This window comes from Spermophilus citellus, assembly GCF_964194105.1.
Source record: "Spermophilus citellus genome assembly, chromosome: 3".
In the NCBI taxonomy this organism is placed as follows: domain Eukaryota; kingdom Metazoa; phylum Chordata; class Mammalia; order Rodentia; family Sciuridae; genus Spermophilus; species Spermophilus citellus.
In genome coordinates, this window is record NC_138184.1 from 482493 (window position 1) to 503626 (window position 21134).

Consider the following 21134-nt stretch of genomic DNA (forward strand, 5'->3'; position numbering starts at 1 on the left):
CTCTCGACATCCCTCTCTGACTCTGGCCCTCCTGCCTCCTCTCGTGAGGACCCTGGGCCCCAGATGGCCAGGTAGCTGCAGCTCAGAGCCTCTTCTGCCACAGGAGGTGACGTGTCCACAGGCCTCAGAGTCTGGAGCGTGGGCCTCTTCGGGGCCACTTTCTCTTCTTTCTTCCTGTGGTGCTGGGGGTTGGACCCAAGACCTTGGGCACCCAGGGCGAGCACCCTGCCAACTGAGCTTCGTCCCCAGCCTCTTGGGGGCCATTCCTACCCTCACAGAGGGTCTTGGCATCCCCGTCTCCACTGACCTTCTGCCACCTCTGCTCAGGATCCCTGGGACAGTTGTTGCCAGGTGCTGCCTGCCCGAGGCCTGAGGCCCACACCACGGGACCAGGCTGCGCTGAGGCTGGGTCCCTTCTTCAGTGCAGCCGCTGGGATCCTCTGCCAGTCCCGGGGTCAAAGGGGCATGTTCACGTCTCATCTCATTCATGAGACTGTCCCAGCTCCTGGTGGCCCGACTTCCTGGCCTCAGTAGGTCTCCTCCGCCCCATGGCACCTGGGGGTGAAGGTCCAGAAGATCCTCAGTGGGTGCTGGAGAGTGACCACCCTGCAGGCTCGGCTTCCGCCTGCGCAGAGGCCACCGTGCCCACAGGCAGCACAACTCTGGGCCACAGAGGGCTCCCTAGGCTGGCTGCCAGGAGCCCCCCCCCCATCTCTGTCTGCCTGTCGCCTCCCCTCAGCTGGGGACAGAGCCGTGGTGCCCAGGAGCACCCTGGTGACCCTGTTCTGTAAGTAGGGGTAGCGGCAGTGACATCCTGGAGGATGTTATGCGGGTTAGAGGCACCTGGTGTGGCTGCCGAATAAACGAGGGTGCTCTCTACGCAGGATTAAGTGAGTCCTCCCCAGAAAACCAGGGAGGACTTACTTAAAACCGCGCTACTTCCTGGTTTGAGGCAGCCAGCAGTAAATGCACACCGCCACCAGAGGGCGGCACAACACCAAACACTGACCCAACGCTGGGGCCTCCCAGGGAGGCCACTTCCCTCTGTACAGTTCTTATGTTCTTTCAACTTTTGAAACATTTTAATGAATTTTTCCGAGAACATCAAACTAGCAGGAAAACGTCGAAAAATGGCCAAGTACGTCTATTAAAACGCACAGCATCTGTGTGTGAGTGTGTGGGGGTGGGGGTTGAGGCCAGAGGCGCCGTCCTGCGGAGCCACATCCCAGCCCCTTTAAGACCCTAGTGACAGGGACTCTCTCAGTGGCTGGCCTGGACCTCACAGGTCCTCCTGCCTCAGCCTCTGAGTCGCTGGAATCACTGGTGTGTGCCCTCACATCCAGGTCGATTTGAATACTCGCACAATTCTAAGATTGGGGGGCTGGGATGGTAGCTCGATGCAGAGCACTACCCAGCACATGTGAGGCCCTGGGTTCCATGCTCAGCACCACTTAAAAATAAGTGAATAAAATAAAAGTATTGTGTCCATCTACAAATAAATATGTGTATTTTTTTAAGTTTTTAGTTATAGATGGGCACAATATTTTGTTTATTTTTATTGGTGCTGAGGATCGAACCCAGTGCCTCACATGGGCAAAGCAAGGGCTCTGCCCCTGAGCCACACCCTGCCCAACTAAATATATTTAAAAGTTTTTAAATTTGGCCAGATACAGTGGCACACGCCTGTAACCCCAGCGGCTCAGGAGGCTGAGGCAGGAGGATCGCGAGTTCAAAGCCAGCCTCAGCAAAAGCAAGGCGCTAAGCAACGCAGTGAGACCAAGTCTCTAAATAAAATACAAACAGGGCTGGGGTGGGGCTCAGTGGCTAAACGCCCCTGGGTTCAATCCCTGGTACAAAAATAAGAATAAAAATTTAAATTTCTCCCGAGTCCACTATAACCTTGCCCACGGTCCTGGCCCTGCAGACGGGGTCCCTCCTGAGGCCACACAGCCACCTGCAGCCTGACTGGCAAGGGTACTTGACAATATCAGAATTCTGGAGATGGCACAGTGACCTGTGGGGACTCTCAGGGTAGGATGTCAACCTGGGGATGTTGCCCTGAGGGATTTGGAGGGCGGCCAGGTGGGCAGGGCCTGGGGCGCTGCCCACGAGCAGCATGGCTTGCCCTGCGGTCACTCCTCTTCCTCTTTCTTTCTTTCTTTCTGCCCTTCCATCTTTCTCCCCCTCCATCCGCTTCGACCTCTGTGTCTGGGTTTCTGCTGCGGCCCCTCCGGCCAGGTCTCTAGCTCTGTCTGTTCTCCCCAGAGGCTCACAGGGGCCTCTGGCACCCCGAGTGCGTGTCTCTGTTCAAAGCCCAGATCCCCCACGGCTAGAGGCCCTGCAGGACCCCCGCTCTCTGCCGCCCACCTCCCACCTCCCTCCGCTGGTCTGCTCCAGCCACGCGGCCTCCTCGCTGAGCCTCAATGGGTCAGCCCGTCTGCGTGGATGGCACCTCAGTCTGAGAGTCACCCCCAGGCCCCCGCTGGGCTCCCCTCCTCACCCAGCAGCTGCTCCGCCCACGCAGATGAATAAGTAACCACCGTGGGGCTGGGCTGTGGCCGAGTGGCAGCAGGGTCAACAGCACAGGCCAGGCCCCGGGTTCAAGCCCCGGCTCCACAGAGCCCCGGAGGCAGGCGCGTCTGGCTCTCCTGCAGGCCGGGGTGTGAGGGGCGCAGTCCCAGCTGGTGCCCCAGGCCCAGAACTGAGGAGCAGGAGGAGCTGGTGGCGGCCACAGGGTACCACTTCCCAGCCTGGGAGAGAAGCAGGGGATCAGGACTGCCCCATTGGGCTTTAGTGTCCGGTGGGCAGCTTGGGGACAGGATGTGGAACATCAGTTAGGCTTGCCCAACCCCTGCCCACCAGCCCTTCACCCGCCCCCTGCCCACCAGCCCCTGCCCACCTGCCCCATCTCCCAGGCCGCTACTGCAGCACCAGCTGCCCGCACACACCTTCAATGTCTGCGGGCTTTTTTTAAAAAATGTTTTTAGTAGTAGACGGACACCACACCTTTATCTATCTATCTATCTATCTATTTATTTATGTGGTGCGGAGCGTCCAACCCAGCGCCTCACGGGCACTGGGCAAGTGCGCTACCCCTGAGCCCAGCCCAGCCCCCACGGTCTGCATTCTGAACAGTGGGAGGGCACTAGGGAGGCTGGGGGACAATGCCCAGAACGTGCCAGGCCCTGGGTCCGTCCCCCAGAAGAAGAGCGTTAATGCCCCTGAAATCAACCACCGGCCTCAGAAATGCTGCAGGTACTGCTCTTAGTGCATTCCTAGACGTGTGCACCACCACGTCCATCTGGTTCCAGAGTCCATCTCCCGAAAAGAGCCCCTCCCCATGAGCACTCAACTGTCCCTCCCAGCCCTGCACCCACTGTCCACCTCCCTCTGTCGATGGCATAAGCTCCCAGCAGCCAGGGAGGCTCACCCAGCGTCCACAGTGGACAAGGGCACAGGTGGTGTGGCTGAAGTGTCCTCAGCCAGGGCATCGTGGCCAGACCTGAGGGCCTCTTGCTCAGGCACAGCCTGGGACCCAGTGACAGGAGTCAGGACAGGGGAGTCCAGAGATGGAGCATGGGAGGGTCAGGCTGTCCTGGACCTGGACGTGCAGGTGGCTGCACCCCTCCGGCGTTGTGAGAGCTGTAGCACACCACGCTGGGGTTTCCCCTGCTCAGCACAAGGGAGTGGACATTAGGGCATGTGGTCAGCAACTGGAGACAAGCTCATTCCCTTTATGGAGGGGCTCCAGGTCAGCAGCATCTGCCCCCAGGCCCTGCTGCCACAGGACGCTGCCCGCACGTTGAAGGCTGCGGTTCCTTGGGGGCTCCTCACTGGGCTTTCACCTCATTGCCCTGCTGACCGGTGGGGAGGTGAGTACACTGGCCACACAGTGTCTGCAGGGTCGGTCTGTCTGAGCCTTTGGCCTTTCCCTTTGTTGTACTGCCACTGACCAAGGAGTGACCAGGGGCTGCACGGGGAGCCTTCCTGGCCTAGCTGGGCTTCGCAGGCTGCTTTGAGCTGAGACCCCTGCAGCCCACCACTCCTGGCTGTCCAGGTGCTGTTGACCAGCGGGGGCAGCGGGGGGGGGGAGTGGTGTGTGTTCTGGGCCTGAGCCCTGCTGTGCCTGCACTGCAGTGTCCTCCCCCCGCGGTTTGTCTTCTGAGTCTCTTTCTGGTGCATTTGGAGAAGAGAATTTGTTTAGAATAAAGCAGTGAATTTTTCATCAGGAATGAGTGACATAGGCAAGGGGCTCGGTGCCTCAGTCCCCCAAGGAGTTCATCTGCCAACAGCAGCATCAGCTTTCCCACGTGGAGGGCAAAGGAGTGAGCTTGGCTTCACCCACAGTAAAAGAGACTGAGGTTCCCAGAAGCACCCTCACTTGACCTGGGTCTTACACAGTGACCTCGGAGCCAGAGTCGGGATTCCAGCTCTGACCCTGGCTCAAGCAGGAGCCTGGGAGGGATGTTCCCGGAAGACACACCCCAGCCCATATTAGGATATTTCTGAACAAATCTGTCAGTTTGGCATGAAACCCTTCATCTGAAGTTGCAAAATTCCATTTCCTGCCAAGCCAAGTAGAACAGGCAGGGGACAGGGGACGGGGCAGTCACTGTTCAGGCTGGGTCCACTCTCGCTGGTGGCTCTGAGGGGCCAGCCACTTCTGGGGCTCTGAAGGTTGGAAGGAGCACTTCCAAGTCAAGAGGGCTCCTTTGCATTGCACCAGGTGCCAGACAGTGGACAGCTTTGATTCATGGTGTCCACACTGGGCAGCTAGTGCCCAGCCCTTCTAAGCATTAAATATCTGGAGTTTCATACAATGACAGTGAATTTTAACAGGCAATAAAAATATTCAAGATCTTCCATTCTCTTCCAGGGCTGAGGTGGACTCAGGGGTCAGCGCCTGCCCCGCAGCCCGAGGGCCCTGGTCCACCCAGCAGCACAGAAACACAACACACAACTCAGGGGCTCCAGGCTTCTTTGGCTCTTGGGGGGCAGGAAGGCGGGACCCACCCTGGGCGCACCTCAGGCCCCCAGCAGGGTCCTGGCCCCAGGCCGTGATTTCCGGTCCTTTCCTCTCTGGTGAGTTCTCGCGCCCTTGTCCAGCAGCTTTACTGAGCGGCTGCCGGCTCCTGTCTGGGTTCCCGAGTCGCTGGGCCAGCACCTGGCGCTGTTTGGTCTACTCCCCAAACGGGCTCCACTTCGACAATCTTGCGCGGCTCTATCTACGTGGGCCACGTCCTGCCTTCCAGGGGTGCACCTGGGGAAACTGAGGCAGGGGGCTGGAGGGAGAGGGGCCCAGGACACCGCATGGCAGGACCCCACTTGACAGACAGGGAGACCGGCCTCGGGGTATTGTGGGACAGTCACTGTTGTCCCTGATTTAAAAATCAGGAACTGAAAACACGTGTGTGTCAAGGAAGATCACCCAGGGACAGGCGTGAGAACTGTCCAGACATACCCAGAGGACAAGGGGTGGGCAGACGGGGCCTCAGCTGACCAGATCCAAGGTCCAGACCCAGCCAGGTAAGCAGCGGACTCCCACAGTTGGCTCCCTCTGGGCCAGGACAGGTAGGACCCCGTGAGTCCTGGAGCCTGTGGTGCCACGGCGGGTCCTTCCATTGCCTCCTCCTGCCACCCGTGGGGAAGGGAAGCAGCGGCCACCCTGCCTGTGGCCTCACTGCAGCCACACCCTGGGCAGAGCCTCAGGAGCCGCCTCCACCCCACCAGGCCCCCGCTGCTGCTCTTGACCCAGGGCAGCCCCGGTGTGCCTCCCTGAGGCTGGGCCCAGGTCACCCATCGCCAGGAAGGCTGCTCAGAGCACCCGGGAACGAAGGGCCCAGACTAGGGACACTGCTCCTGAGTGAGGCCCCTGGTCCCTCAGCTTCCGGAGGCATCTGAGGCCAAAGGGCAGTGTCGACCCCTGGTCTGGCCGGGGCCTCAGCTTGCTGGCCTGTGGAGTGCCCAGCTGGACCAGAGCCCAGGGTTCAGGCTCGCTGCTCTGGGCTGGTGGGTGCTGGGAGCCAGCCAGCGTGCGGCCCGCCTCCCCAGGCTCTTGCCGACAGCCGAGTGTCCTCCCCGGAGTGGGCAGCCCCCCGTTGGCCTGATTTGCACTCAGACTCGACAGCCGTTGGCTCAGGCTTGAAAACTTCTTTCAGAGCCCAAGAGCCTGGGCCTGGCCCTCAGGAGCCCCAGGCTGGGGTTCAGTGAGCCCCTGGCCACTGGGCAGAGCAAAGGCAGGGCCAGGCCCAGGTCAGGGTGGGCCCCACCGTCCACTGGAGTGATGACCCCTGCTCTGCTCCAAGGCCAATGCCCAGGACCCCTTAGAGGGGGAGGGTCCACAGAAGGCTGGCAGAGGGCTCTCCCAGGGGAGGCCGCGGGGAGTCGGGAGGGGGCCTCCAGCTCTGCTTGGGCAGCTGGAAGGCGCTGGAACCACAGGGACAGCTGGAGCCTGGGAGCCCAGACCCGGCCACCTGGCAGCTGGGCACTGTCACCTGGCCCCATTTATAACAGGGGCCCTGGAAAGTTCTCCAGGTGCTGCAGAGGCCTCATCAGTCATTCGTGGGGGGGCAAAGTGTCCCACTGAAGCCCCCCCTTCCTGTGACGTAGCCAGTGACCGGCAGGACCGCGAGGGGCTGGCCCTGTGGGCTAAGGCCTGGAGGGTGGCCACAGGTGTCTGCCCTCCCCTCTTGGGCTGCCCAAGAGCAGAGAAAAGCCTCCAGAGTCCTGCTGTCCCAGGAGTGGGCAGAGGGAGGTGCCGGTGCCCACCAATGTGCAGGGCTGCAGGCCACAGTCCAGCATCAGTGACCCACAGCGGCCAGCCCCCACCCCACGGCCACAGATGGACCTTGGTGGCCTCTGCAGTGCTGGGGACCGAGCCCAGGCCCCGCCCACACTGGGCCTCACCAGCAGCCCCTTTGTCTGAGACTTCATTTACTTTTTAGATTGTTGTCGTTGTTAGTGGACCTTTATCTCATTTGTCTGTCTGTCTGTCTGTTTCATATGTGGTGCTGAGAGTCGGATCCAGTGCCTCACACGTGCTGGGCAAGCGCTGGGCACTGAGCCCCAGCCCCGCCCAAGAGCCTATTTCTTGAGCAGCCCTAAGTGGACAGGAAAGTGGGGCAGGGAACGGGAAGTGTCTGGCCGCCCCACCTGTGGGTGAGCCAACCTGGATACGTGGTCGTCCGCGACGCTCACAGGTTTACTTGAGGTTCCCTTGGGAGCCGCACAGAGCTGGGATCTTGATAAATGACACCTGTCCCCAGACTGAATCAGACCTTCCGGGGCCTGAGAAGTCCTCCAGGCTCTGCCTGCTGCTCTGCCCCCCTGCTGGGCTGTGGGCACACTTCTGCCCTCTCCAGGATGTCAGGCTGGAGTTGCCCAGGGCGTGGCCTCTGCAGCCTGGGACCTCCCTGGTAGCTGCCTTGGGGTGCTCCCGGCTCATGGCTCAGGAGCTCCTTCTTTCCAGCCAGTGAAAGCTGCCGAACGTCTGGGCCCATCTGTCTCACCCACCGGGAGTCTCAGATGCCCCCAGGTTTGGGCTGCTGTGGACAAGGCCACGGAGGCACCCCGTGCGGTCGGTGTGTGAGCACCTCCATCTGGGTCCACCTCTGGAGCACACCGCCCGGCTGAGGGTGTCCGGTGCTGCTCCTTCCAGCCCCGCAGGCCGACGGAGGTCCAGGTGGGCTGCTCCAGCCCTGTGCCCACCGCCCCTAAGCTCCCGAGAGACTGACCCAGCCTCAGTCTCCCCAGTGGCAGGGAGGCCTGAGGGGGGTGAAGGCGTTGGGGCAGGAGCAGGCGCCCCAGGACCCTCCCCTTCCTCTCTCCCATTCTAGGCGGAAAGCACCAGCCAGAAGCCATGCAGGGGCCCCAGAAGGATGCTCACCTGCTCACCGTTCTCAGGAGCGTGAACCTCCAGGCTCAGCATCAGGGCAAACAGCCCCAGCAGGTCTCTCCGGGGCAGGGCGGAGCTCACCATGAGGCTGCCTGGACTTGTTGGAATTTCTCAACCTCCTGCTGGGCGCATGATGGAGACTTGCTGTGCCCTTCGCAGCTCTGAGGGCGTCCCTGACTGCTCTAGGAGGGGGCAGTGGGGATGGGGACCCAGGTGGCAGCTGAGACCTGCTGTTAGAGCCCTGGCTCCATGCTCTGTCCTCAGGGTACAGGACGGTACTTGCTAGCAGGACCAAGGTAAAGCAGGTGCTGCTACCCAAGACCCCCCAGGTCTCCCTCTCAGCTCCCTGGCTGCAGATGCTGAAAACAGATGTCCACCAAAGCCCACACATGGAGGGGGGTGGCCCGGCTGTCCACACACAGGTGGAGAGATACTGCTCATCCACCTGGAGCATTCTCGGACACCAGCAGGAGCGAGGACAGCTGCAGTGTGGAGCAATCTGAGGACCTCATGCTCAGTGAGAGCCAGTGTGCCCCATGACAGGAGAGTCCAGGACAGGAATCGAGAGACAGGACGTGAACCTGTGGGTGCAGGGCTGGGAGGGACAGGGGGCTGCTCATAGGCAGGAGTCCTCCCTCTGGGGTGACAAGAATGCTCTAGAACGAGGTAGAGGTGATTCCTGCACCTCTGAAGGTACCAAATGCCCCTGGACTGTGCCAACTAAGATCATCTAAGACATGGCATCTGACTGTCTCATCTAAGGTCAGGCTGAAACGGCTTTGCTCAGATGTACCCTGGATTCACCAACAATGTTAGTTCCATCACTGTGACAAAATACATGAGAAAATCAGCTTAGAAACAACGAAACAAGAGAAAACAAATAAAAAGAAAATCAGCTTCTCAGGTGAAGGGTGAAAGGGAGGGAAGGGAGGATGATGGGAATGGAAATGGACAAACTATTTTACATGCATTTATAAATATGTCCAATGAACTCCACTATTACGTATAGCTACAGTTCACTAAAAATAATAACAAATACATAAATAGAGGTTTGCAAAGAAAATGTGTTTGATAAAAAACCAATTCATGGGCTGGGGATGTGGCTCAGGCGGTAGCGCACTCGCCTGGCATGCGTGCGGCCCGGGTTCGATCCTCAGCACCACGTACCAACAAAGATGTTGTGTCCACCGAGAACTAAAAAATAAATATTAAAATTCTCTCTCTCTCTCTCTCTCTCTCTCTCTCTCTCTCTCTCTCTCTCTTTCTCTCTCTCTTAAAAAAAAAAAGACAATAACACTTACCATGTAGTAGATTAAAAAAAAATTCATGTGAAAGTAAATTACTTGGAAGCATTCTGGAGTTCATATTTTGTAGTTTCTTTGTACAACAGTTACTTTTTTAATATTTATTTTTTAGTTATAGGTGGACACAATATCTCTATTTTATTTTATTTTTAATGTGGTGCTAAGGGTCGAACCCTTAGCATGCTAGGCGAGTGCTCTACCTGTGAGCACAACCCTGTACCACAGTTACTTTTTTTATATTAATTTTTTAGTTTGAGTGGGACACAACACCTTTATTTTATTTATTTCTATGTGGTGCTGAGGATCGAACCCAGGGCCTCGCACGAGCTAGGCGAGTGCTCTACCGCTGAGCCACCACCCTGTACCACAGTTACTTAAAAGATACAATAAAATTCTATTTTTAGAAAGAAAGAAAGAAAGAAAGAAAGAAAGAAAGAAAGAAAGAAAGAAAGAAGGAAGGAAGGAAAGAAAAAAGAAAGAAAGAAAATCCACGTAGAGGAAGAAGGGTTTCTTTGGCTCAGGTTTCTGTGTCCACTTGACCACTGACTAGGCAGCAGGGTGTGGGCTCAGGCTGTGCTGGCCATCCTGGGCGGGTCAGGGGCTGAGTGTCGCCCAGGGGTGATGAGCCAGGGGTCATGTTCTGGGGACGTGATGCTGGCCCTGGAAGTGCTCAGACCAGGGGAGGATGGAGGTGATCCTCAGTCCCCAGATCCCTGAGGACAACCACCTGCTTTTCTTCTCTTTCTCTGCAGTGTTGGGCAGACCTCAGAGCGGGGGCGTGCTGGGGGACGTTCCACCACCCTACGCCGCCCCAGCCCGCCCCAGGAAGAGGACAGGTCAGCTGACAGGCGGAGGCTGAGCTCTGGCTCTAGGCCTGACCCTAACTTCCCAGGGAACCCTGCAGGAAGGGGATCCACTCCCCCACCCCTCCGTGGCCACAGCGGGCATTCAGCCTCCCTCCCGGGGCCGCCCAGGCCTCGATGTGCATGACTCCACCAGAGGCACGGTGTCTGGGTGTGGGTGTCACCCAGGAAGGCACACCTGCTGCTACCATCCCAGGATTCCACAAGCTCAGCCCTTGGGGTGGTTCCCACGCAGGCCACCTGCTGGGACCCTCCAGGGCAGTGTTGGGCCCAAGCACAGCTCTGGGGACGGATGGCTGACCCCTGTGAGTGCTTCATGGAGTGAGGGACATTAGTCTCAGTGGTGCCCACTGCCCGGGGTTCTGCCTCCTTGGCCCTCCTGATCCAAACCTCAGGCGAGTGCTCTACCTGTGAGCACAACCCTGTACAGAGATCCAACCTGGCTGCTCATCTTCCCCTCTCGGTCATCCTCTGCCACCAAGTTGGGAGGGACAGGAGCTGTGTGCTGGCTGGACAGTGGTTGTCCTACATGGTAGGTGACTTTGAGCTTGGGAGGGTCTGCAGAGGGTCATAGGGGCCACAGGGCAAGGCTGGGAGGCCTAGGGACTTAGGGACTGAATGCGGGGGAACAAAAGCAAACAGGGCTGTAGCACTCAGTGGTCAGCACTGTCCAGCATTCCTGAGGCCCTAGGTCCAGCCCAGCACGGGGGGGGGGGGGGGGGGGGAGAAAGCTCAGTAGCCACCAGTGTGCATCTGGAGTAGGGCCCCACCCAGGGCCCAGCAGGGAAACCCAGGGCAGGGGCTCTGGTTTGCAGCAAGAATCCAAATACCACCCAATGCAGACGGGAGGAGGAGTTCCTGGCCCAGTCCAGTTTAAGCAAACAAATAAACAATCTGGGAAGGAGTGCGGAATGAGAGGAATGCTGGCCTCCCGGCTCCGCCCAGGACCACAGACCCTTCCAGCCGCCTGGGGTGCAGGGACCTGGGAACCCAGGAGGGACCAGAGCCAGGAGCCTGTGTGGAGGGCTGCAGGCCCCTCCCCGCGCTCTCTGCCTCAGCACCCATTCCTCAGCCGGGAGGTGAACTATCAGACCTGCTTCCGAGAGCCTGAGGAACTGGGTTCTTGGGGTCAGCCTCTCCTCTGAACCGAGGCTGTGGGCGAGACCCTGTTGGCTTTGACTTCTCGGGGCCAGGGGGAGCAGGGACCCCCAGGGACAGTCTCAGACAGGACTGCGGCAGGGAGACTTTGCAGATGGCTGGAAAAGTACTGGATTGAAACAAGTGAGCGGTCCTGGCTGCCTGGGTGCCTGACCGGAATCCCCCACAATATCTGGAAGTGACCAAGGGCGTTCCAGAGGCCCCGCTTGAGATGAATGTGAACATCTTCGAGTGTTTGTTTCCATTGTGGGACCTATTTTATCTGGAGAAAAAGAGGAAGTTGTGTGGAGAACAGGGAGGGGTGGTGTTGAGGGGAGTCGCGGGGCCTGCCACTGGGGTGATCGCCCGGCTGACCTCCAGGGTGACGTCCAGGAATTCAGACCCTGTTGGCTCCACAGAGAAGCTTGGGGTGTGGGGAGGAAAGAGCTCAGTGTGGCTTGACTTTTATTTTAAAAAGTGAAATAAGGGGGCTGGGATTGTGGCTCAGTGGTAGAGCCCTGTCTAGCTCTGGCAGGACCCAGGTTCCATCCTCAGCACCACATAAAATTAAAGGCACTGTGTTGTGTCCATCTACACCTAAAAAATAAATATATATATTTTTTAAAAAAGTGAAATAAGTAGGCCAGGCATGGTGGCCACGCCTGTTGTCCTATCCATGGGGGGAGGCTGAGGCAGGAGGTTGCAAGTTCAAGGCCAGCCTCAGCAACTTAAGAGACCCTGTCTCAAACAGGGTTGGGAGTACAGCTCAGTGGTAGAACATTCTGATTCAATTCCCAGGACAAAAAGGGAAAATAAAAATAGGGAACATGCCTTATTTGGGTGAAAAAGAATAATCTAAAGCTACAAAATAAAAATTTAAAAACCTGTACAATGTATCAACACCCACAGTATTAACACTTGTTGCCTCGGGTCACTGGGGTGGTTGTCTTCTCCTCTGTAGCCCATTCTGATTTTAAATGTTTTCTAGCAGCTGGGAGACTCGGAATTTGTTTTTAAATGTATCAAGGAAACGAATGCGCACAAGGCCCTGCAGATCACAGCAGCGGCAGGGCAGGAAGAGCCAGGGCAGGAAGAGCCGGGGCGCAAGGCGCAGGGCGCAGGGCGAGGCTGGCTCTCCAGCACTGCTGTCACCAGCCGCAGGACACTGCGACAAGGGCCACCAAAGGCACACACACACATAACCAGAGCTTGGTCCTCGTCCTGGACGCCAGTTCAATACCAAGACAGGTTCTTGAGAAAAAGGAAAAGAGGGTTTATTGCTTTGCTAGCAAAGAAGAAACACAGGGGGCTGGGGATGTGGCTCCAGCGGTCGCGCGCTCGCCCGGCATGCGTGCGGCCCGGGTTCGATCCTCAGCACCACGTACCAACAAAGATGTTGTGTCGCCGAGAACTAAAAAATAAATATTAAAATTAAAAAAAAAAAAAAGAAACACAGGGGACACGGTTCCCAAGGCTGTGGTTCTGCCCCTGGGCCGACAGGGGAGGTTTTCACCGAGAGGATTCAGAGAAAATGAGATCAGGGAGGAGAAGATCAGGGAGGAGATTAGGGAAAAAGAGAAACCTTGTGAGTTTCAAAGCCTCAAGGGGTATAGTAAAGTGAAGCCCTGTCACTCACACTCACACACACTCAGACACACACACTCACAGACAGACACACACACAGAGACACACAGAGACACACTCTCACACACTCACACACAGACTCACACACAGAGACACACACAGACACACACACAGACACACACACTCACACACAGACACACAGGCACATTCACACACTCACACACAGAGACACACAGAGACACACTCTCACACACTCACACACAGACTCACACACAGAGACACACACAGACACACACTCACACACAGACACACAGGCACATTCACACACACACAGAGACACACACAGACACACACAGACACAGACACACACAGACACACACACACTCACACACAGACACACAGGCACATTCACACACACACAGAGACACACAGAGACACACTCTCACACACACACACAGACACACACACACTCACACACAGACACACAGGCACATTCACACACTCACACACAGAGACACACACAGACACACACAGACACACACAGACACAGACACACACACTCACACACTCACACACACACTCACGCACACCTCTGCAGATGAACTTACGTTCCATAGGAAATACTCTGAAAGAAAGAGGGACATTGAGTGTCTGTCGACAGGCGTGTCCAGCTCCCTTCCATCGGGCTATGGAGTTGTGGCAATGACATTTAATATTCATGATCTCTAGAGAGACACATTCATGAAAGCTTCAGGGAAAAAGCAAGCCCCGTCACACCCACGGGTCCATGTCAATTTCTGGACTCTTCTCTCACTGGGCCTTGTGTGTCTGGCTGTCACTGAGCACGTGGTCCTCAGGTCCATCCACGCTGCAGTGTCACCTCGCTCCTGCCCTGGCCAAGAAGCTCCAGGTGTGCATGGCCAGGCTGTGTGTCCACCTCCTGTTGGTGGACATGGGCTGTTTCCGTGTGTTGGTGAGTGGTGTTGCTACCAGCTTCTTGTGCACCCTGTCTGTGTCGGCTGTGTGTTCTGGACTCAGGCATCCACTAGGAGGGGTTGCTGGCCCTGGTGGTGGCTGCACTTCACCGGGGTGGCGCTGCCAGGCTGGTGGCCAGCAGTGGTGGTCCTGAGGCTGCTGACCTCTGCACAGTGCTGGCAGCTCTCCCTCGTGACCTCTTTTGGTCACAGTCACCCCAGTGCACGTGAGTGTCTCCCTGGGGCTGACAGGGCTGGGGTGAAACCCAGGTGCTCTTCCCCTGGACTGCATCCCAGCCAGATTGAGTTTGGGACGCCTTCTTGCTGCATGGCCCAGACTGGCCTGGACCTGGCGAGCCCTGCTGCCCCCCCTGGGTCGCTGAGGTAGGAGGTGTGGCCCCTGCACCTGGCCCCTCCCTGTGGTCAAAGGTCGGAGTGCAGCAGGTAGGGCCAGGGCTGGCTCTGCCCCCTTCCCGACCAACCGCCGTCTCAGCCTCGGCCCTGTCTGCTCTGGCTGTGAGCAGAGGCCCCAGCCCTGGGCAGGGCAGGAAGGGCCTTGGGGCCTCCTTCAGCTGAGACCAGGCCCATCAGAAAGTGCGCTGCTGGCTTCTGGGTCTTTGGGGCCCTCCTGTTCTGACACAGCCCCAGGCTGGCCGCTGTACTGTGGCCACCTGAGCCCAAGGCCCAGGTCGAGTGTCCATTACCTGCTGTAAACTATTGATGATGGTGGCGTCACCACTGAGAGTCACTGTCTTGGGTTTCCTGTGTCGCCTGTGACGAAACCAGGGGTGTCTGCTCATCCTGCCCTGGACTCCACGGGACCTGCTGGGCTTCCTGTGGGACCCGGGCCTTCTAGACCAGGCTCCTCCAGAATTCACTGAAGTGGGGCCCAACCCAGGGGCACCATTTCAGGGGACAGTGGGGCCACCCTGAGGACCATGGACATGTGGCTGAGTCATTTTTCGGTGGTGTCTTGGGCTGGAGGGAGCTGGGCAGCTTTCCTGGTCTCCACCCACCCAGGCCAGGATCTCCCCCAGGTGAACAGCGGCCACGGTCCCTGGCATGGCCAGGGTCCCCAGGCAGTCACCAGGATGCGAGCAGGCCTCCCGGCACCCCGGCAGTGCCCGACTTTCCATGTGGCTCCTGGTTCTACTGAGGGCCTCAGACCTGTCAGTTATAAAAGTCAAGGTCTGCAGCCAAGGACAGAGTGGGCCTGACCAGAGCCCAATCCACACAGAGCGGGCAGCTGTGGCTGAGGCCAGGTGGGTCTCCTTGTGCATCTGGGGCTGCAGCCTCTGTGTCCCCACCAAAGCCCCTGTGGATGACCCTGGGGACGCACAGCCAGCAGATGGCCACAGATCACTTTCAGCCCAGCTCATGTTCCCTGCCCCTACGGGACACTCCCTTTAATGAATTTTGCAGGGCTTCGAAGGCAAGCTGGCAGCGGGCTCGCGTCCTCCCACCCTGCTCTGCTGGCTTGGCCTGGCAGCCCCACACCCTCAGCTCTTCCCTCCAGCCCCGACCACCTTCCACAGCAGCTCCCTTGGTGTCCGCCCACGGCCCGGTGCCGGGGCCTGCCACTGTGTGCCCCCAGCTGACCTGCTTATGTCACAGACCTGAGTCCAAGTACCCACTGCAGTGCCCGGGCCAACAGTGGACATGTCGGCCACACATCTCAATGCCCAGTTAGGTCCCTCCTGCACCTGGCCGGGCTCCCAGAGTGGCCGGCCCTCTTCCCCCGTTCACTCCTTTCTCCTGGGGACTTGCTGGTGTCCCGGCCCTTCCTGTCTTCTCTCTGTGCCTGTTTCCTGCCCCGATGCCAGTGGTGGCCTGTCCCCTCCGTGTGTCCATTGTCTGTCTTCCTCAGAGGCCCAGGCTTCCTGCCCACAGGCCCCACAAACCCCTCAAAAACCATGGCAGGTGGACACTTGCCCCCCAGTGGGGGACGGGGAGACGCCCCAACTCGGCAGGAGACCAAGGCCAGGGCAGCAGCCAGGGCCTGTTGAGGGCACAGACCTGGAGGGGGCGGAGGACAGGCCCTCCTCACAGAACAAGAACTGACAGTCCCAGCTGAGGGGCAGCCCAGGAAACCTCACCACTCCTCTCAACACCGTCCAGGGAGCCCAGAGGGGGAGTGGTGACGGTGACACCCGGGGTCCTGATCGGGTCCCAGGGCAGGAGAAGGACACGAGGGGAAGCAGGAACCTGGTCACCAGCGTTGGCAGGATGTGGAGGGACCGGAAGTCCCACCTGGGCTGCAGAGTACATCCCGGGTTTCTTGAAGGGTTGCACCCAGAAAAAGCAGGGGACCCAGCAGGTCCGCGCTCAGGGGTCTCGGGGACGTCCGACTCCACCGCTCAGAGTGAGGTCTGGCTGGGAAACCGTCTTCCCCAGAATCCACCAAGGCCAGCAGGGACCTGATCCAGAATGACCTGCGTCCTCACTGGAGGAGGAGGGAGCTTGGAGACAGACGGAGCTCTACAGGGGGCGGAGAAGGGGGGGCGGCCAGCCTGGGCATCAGTCCGTGGGTGAAGGGAGACACAGCATGACCACACACAACTGGACAGCCCTCAGCCAGGGCAGGAAGAGGTGACACAACTGCCACACAAACCCACCTGAGGACCTCGTGCTCAGGGAGAGCCAGACTCACAGGCCGTAGCATGTGGCCCAACGTCAGGAGGGTCCAGAGACCAGGGTGAACCCGCGGGTGCAGGGATGGGGGAGGGAGGCTGCGGGGGACGGGCTCCTTCTGGAGGCTGAGACTCTCCCTGCACTGGTCGGGGTGACGGCTGGGATCACAGTGAACAGGTGGCCTCTGGTCATGCTGAATCCACGCGTGTGAGTTGGGGCTTTGTGTGGTGTGGCACTGCACTGCGACAGAGGGTTCCGGAACATCTCTCTGCAGCTGCTTGACCCTCTCAGACTCCTGGAGCAGACGGACCCAGCAGCTGCTCCGTCCCCGTCCAGCAGTCTGTCCTCCCACAGCCGGCTTCCCGGCCCCGACGCTTCCCCCCGGTGTGTCCACCAGGCTCCGTGCTGCCCGTGCCCAGCACTGGCCAGGGTTGCAGGCTTCTGCAGGTTCCCGTGCCTCTCCCCGCCGGCAGCGTCCAGGGCTGGCTCTGCCAGGGACCTGCGCTCGGGGGTCCTCCTGCCGTGGGCCTGCAGCCCATGAGTGGCTGAGGGCAGGTCCTGGGAGCTCCTCAGAGGCAGATTCTGGCTGCTCAGGTGCACGGTGTGGCTCAAGAAATCTGAGGGGGCATTTGACAAGGGCAGCTAGACCCTGGGGTCCCATAAAGAAGTGGAAAAAGACACAAAAAGCGCTGTCCCCTCAGAGTCCCACAGAGCAGCACCAGGATGGCCTCTCCCTGGCAGCAGAGGACAGACTGTATGTGCCCTTGGTGGGTGGCGGTGATGGTGCCCTAGGTCCGGCCCCAGCACAGGCTGAGGGAGGCCTTCTTGAGGGCCTTCGTTGGGCAGCTTTCGTCACTGTAACACAATACCTGAGAAAACTGACTTGGGGTAGAAAGGTTTATTTGGCTCCTGGTTTCAGAGGTTTTAGGCCATGGTCAGCTGACACTGTCACTCTGGGCCCAGGTGAGGGGGGAGGCCATGGCAGGAGGGGTGGCAGAGGGAAGCCAAGCCCAGGAGGGGAGGAAGGGGCTGGACAGCAGTGCCCTCCAGGGAAGCCCTGGGGACCTGTCCCTCCTCCTGGGTCCTGCTCCTGCAGCCTCCACCTCCTGCCCTAGTCAGCTCTTCACCCTGTGACCCAAAGACAAGAGCAACTTGGAGAGGACCATCAGTCCGCAGATGCCCCACTCCTGCTCTGGGCCCAGATGAGGCCAGACACCAAGGGGAGGAGGGTGGAGGAGGGAAGCAGCTCGGGACCCAAGGCACGGCCCAGGGACACCTCCAGCCACCCAGGCCTCAGCTGCGTCACTTGCCTCTGCACGTTCTTCCTTGCTTTGGCCTGGGCCACGTCAGCTTTCAGGGGACATCTCCTATGAAAACGCTAACAGCCTATCAGGAGTCCACCCAGCCATGCCCCCAGGGTCTGCCCCAGACCTGCAGCCCCCCCCTTACCAGCCCAAGCCCGAGGCACAAGAGCCTCTGGGTACTGCAGACCCAGCCGTAGGGCCCAGCGCTCTCCCCAGCAGTGCTGTCCCCGCCCGGCCCTTCCTGCTTGACTTTGAGGCAGGATCTGTCTAGGTTGCCCAGGCTGCCCTTGAACTTGCAATCCTGCGGCCTCGGCCTCCCAGGCTGCTGGGATGACTGACCTGGCCATCGTGCCCAGCACCAGGTCTTGAGCTACCTCCACTCAACCCTCTGAGGACAGCCAGACTCCTTGCTGCCCACAGGTCCACCTCCCGGACAATCTGTGCCCGGCAGAGGCTACTGGTCTGAGCTTGACCCTCTGCTGTTCCCAGGGACCCCCGGGGGGGGGGGTGCAGTACCCTGCTCAGAGGGCTGGAGGGTATTGGGGCAGGAAGTCCTCTGGGAGCTGCCCGGCTGGCTGGACTCCCACAAGGTGTGGCCAAGCTGGGATGCGGAGGACACTGGGGGGACGGCTGGGCATCTTCAGGGGCACCCGGGCCTGAGGAGGGGTGAGGCTGGTCTAGGGTGCTGGCGTGGGAGGGCTAGAAAGGTGGTCTTGGCAGCGCAGGGTAAGGGCCTGGGCCTCTCCAGAAGTCCACCCTGCTCACCCCTGCACCACACTGCAGGGGTGGGGCTGGCCTGGCTCTGAGGCCTGAAGGCCACTTGTTGGAGACTACCTGGTCAGGCGGCTGGAGGCAGCTCTTCAGCCCAGCCCCCAGCCTGGAGGGTTTAGGTGTGGCCCCACCCATCCCCACCCTAAGCTTAGTCCCACAGAAATGTGGGAAATGGGTCAAGGAGGCTGGGAGGTCCCCTGCGGCCCTGCCCTGGATCCCTGCCCTGTGGATTTCGTAATCAAGGCAGTAAACACATTAACAACAAAAACAAAACAAAAAAAAATTTTTTTTTTTTGTTGGTAATGGGAAATAAACCAGGGTGGCTTTACCAGAGCCACATCCCCAGCCCTTTTTAAATTTTATTTTGTAACAGGCTCTTGCTAAGTTGCTGAGGCTGGCCTGGAACCTGTGACCCTTCTGTCTCAGCCTGGGGGTGAGTGGGGTGTGCGGCATGGTGCTGGGCAACAAGTGGACATCCTCCAACCGGCCACTGTAGTAGTGTGTGACGTCCAGGAAAGCCCGTGGAGAGGCCCAGCCTCCCCTGCCCCTCATTTTTAAAATACCTCTATTTTACTTATGTATGTATTTATTTATTTTTATGTGGTGCTGAGGATGGAACCCAGGGCCTCACGCGGGCCAGGGGAGCTCTGCCCCTGAGCCCAGCCCCCGGTCCTCATTTTGATGAAAGGGTAAACTGAGGCATGGCTCCTCTCTCCCTGTAAGAACTGGAGTGGCTCCTGATGGGCCTGGGGTGCACCCTCCCGCGGCGAGGACAGTATCGTCTTCCTGTGGTGACAAGCATGCCGCCACACTCTCAAAGACAAGGTGAGCTGGTCCGGACCCTGAATCATTAATGAAGGCAGCAGCTGGTCAGGCCGGGCCAGCAGGCCGAATGCACCAGGTGCAGACAGCAGCCCTACAATCTGCCTCCATGCTCTGCACCAGGCCAGCTCTTCTGTGCAAGGGCTGGTCCCATGCTTGTCCTGTCCAGGCCCGTCCAGCTAGGAGGACACCTGGGGGCCCTGGTCCTGGCCCCCACTGCCATGATGGAGAGCCAGCCACAGCCCCTTCCCACTCTGGAGCTTGGGATGAGGAGTGGTGCTGAGGGTGCCTCCAAACAGCCACCTCCACCCTCGTCCCCTGCAGGCATGAGCACCCGTGCACTGGGAAAGGTCTTTGCAGACCCAACTTAGGGCCTCAAGTTGAGGCCACTTCTGGTTCACCCAGGTGGACCCTTAACTGCAATGCCAACAGTCCACAGGAGGAACCGAGAGCAGGCATGGTGGCCTGTCACCCCAGTGATGCAGGAGGCTGAGGCAGCCTCACAGGTTCCAGGCCAGTCCCGGCAACTTGGCAAAATAAGGGCTGAGGATGTGACTTGGTGGGTCAAATTCCTAGGACCAAAAACAGAACAGGACCCTGGCACTTGGTCCGAGTCCAGCTTCACCCAGGCTACCAGAGTCCAGGACCTGCCTGCCCTCCCTTAGTGAGGAGCAGTTACCTGGAATTTGGATCAGGGTGGGCTAGTGGCCCCGTCCCTGCGGAGTTCTGAGTGGCAGGACTCAGGGTGGCAGGAGACACAAGGTGACCCCTGGCTGAACTGGTTAAGGCCACCCCTTGCATCCTGTTCTCTAGAGTCCCTGGCAGAGTTCACCTGAAGCTGGCCTGACTCACGTGGTCAGGAGCTCCAGCGGAGCTGGGGAGGAGAAGCCCGCACCTGGCCCGGGAGCTTCGTGTGAAGGCCCCAGGCCGGGCGCAGAGGGAGCTTGGCAAGTTCACGGAAGACCCTGCCGGAGGGAATGGCTCTGCCTGCGAGGCCTGTGTGAAAGGCCTCGGGAACCCTGGAGGGCGCTGAAGGTGGGGTGGGGTGGGCTGGCATTGTGAGCAACACGGAGCCCGGGAGGGCCATAAGTGGGTTTCAATGCGCTTCTGACGGTTGAGACCTGGGCCTGGCGCTTGGTCTCCACCCACGTTGGCTGCCACCTGGGCTCCCTCCCCGGCCTGTCTGCGAGGGTGGAGCCCTCCCTGGCACCAGCCTCACAGGGAACAAAGACGAGCAGCCGGCCCTGGTGGCCCCAGCCAGGGCCCGGACGGGCGTCCCGGGGCGCGCAAATCCACGGGCGTGCACCGCGGCTTCTCCTAAATCCACCGGGACGTTCCTGATTAGCGATTCCGGGGTCCGGCCGGCCGCCGGCCGGGGGGGCCTCCGTGGAAATCGGCAGCCGCCCCTAATCCCGGCTGGAATCCTCTGGCAGCGGGCCCGCAGGCAGCTGGGCCGCGGCCAGGCCCGCAACAGGGCAGCAGCACCGGGGCAAGCGGGCTCCCGCGGGGCCCGGGCTTGGCTCTGGGCGTCCCGCCGGGCGGGGGCCCGGAGGGCGGGACTCCACTCGGGCCGAGCGTGCGTCCGGGCTCGTCTCCCCAGCTGCAGCTGCCCACCCTGCTTCCAGGCCTCAGTTTCCCCACCCCTGCACTAGCGGTCGGACTTGGTGGCTTTGGGGCGAACTGAGGAGAGTCGGCAGTGATCCCAGGATCACGCCGCGCCCGCAGGTTCCAAGGTCCCCGCGCCAGTCCCCTAGCAAAGGTTCGGTTTGAATCCGACGTTTTGGCTCTGTGCCCACAGGCAAGATGGAGCGCTGCAGGTTTCCTGCCCGACTCCAAGATGGCGACACACC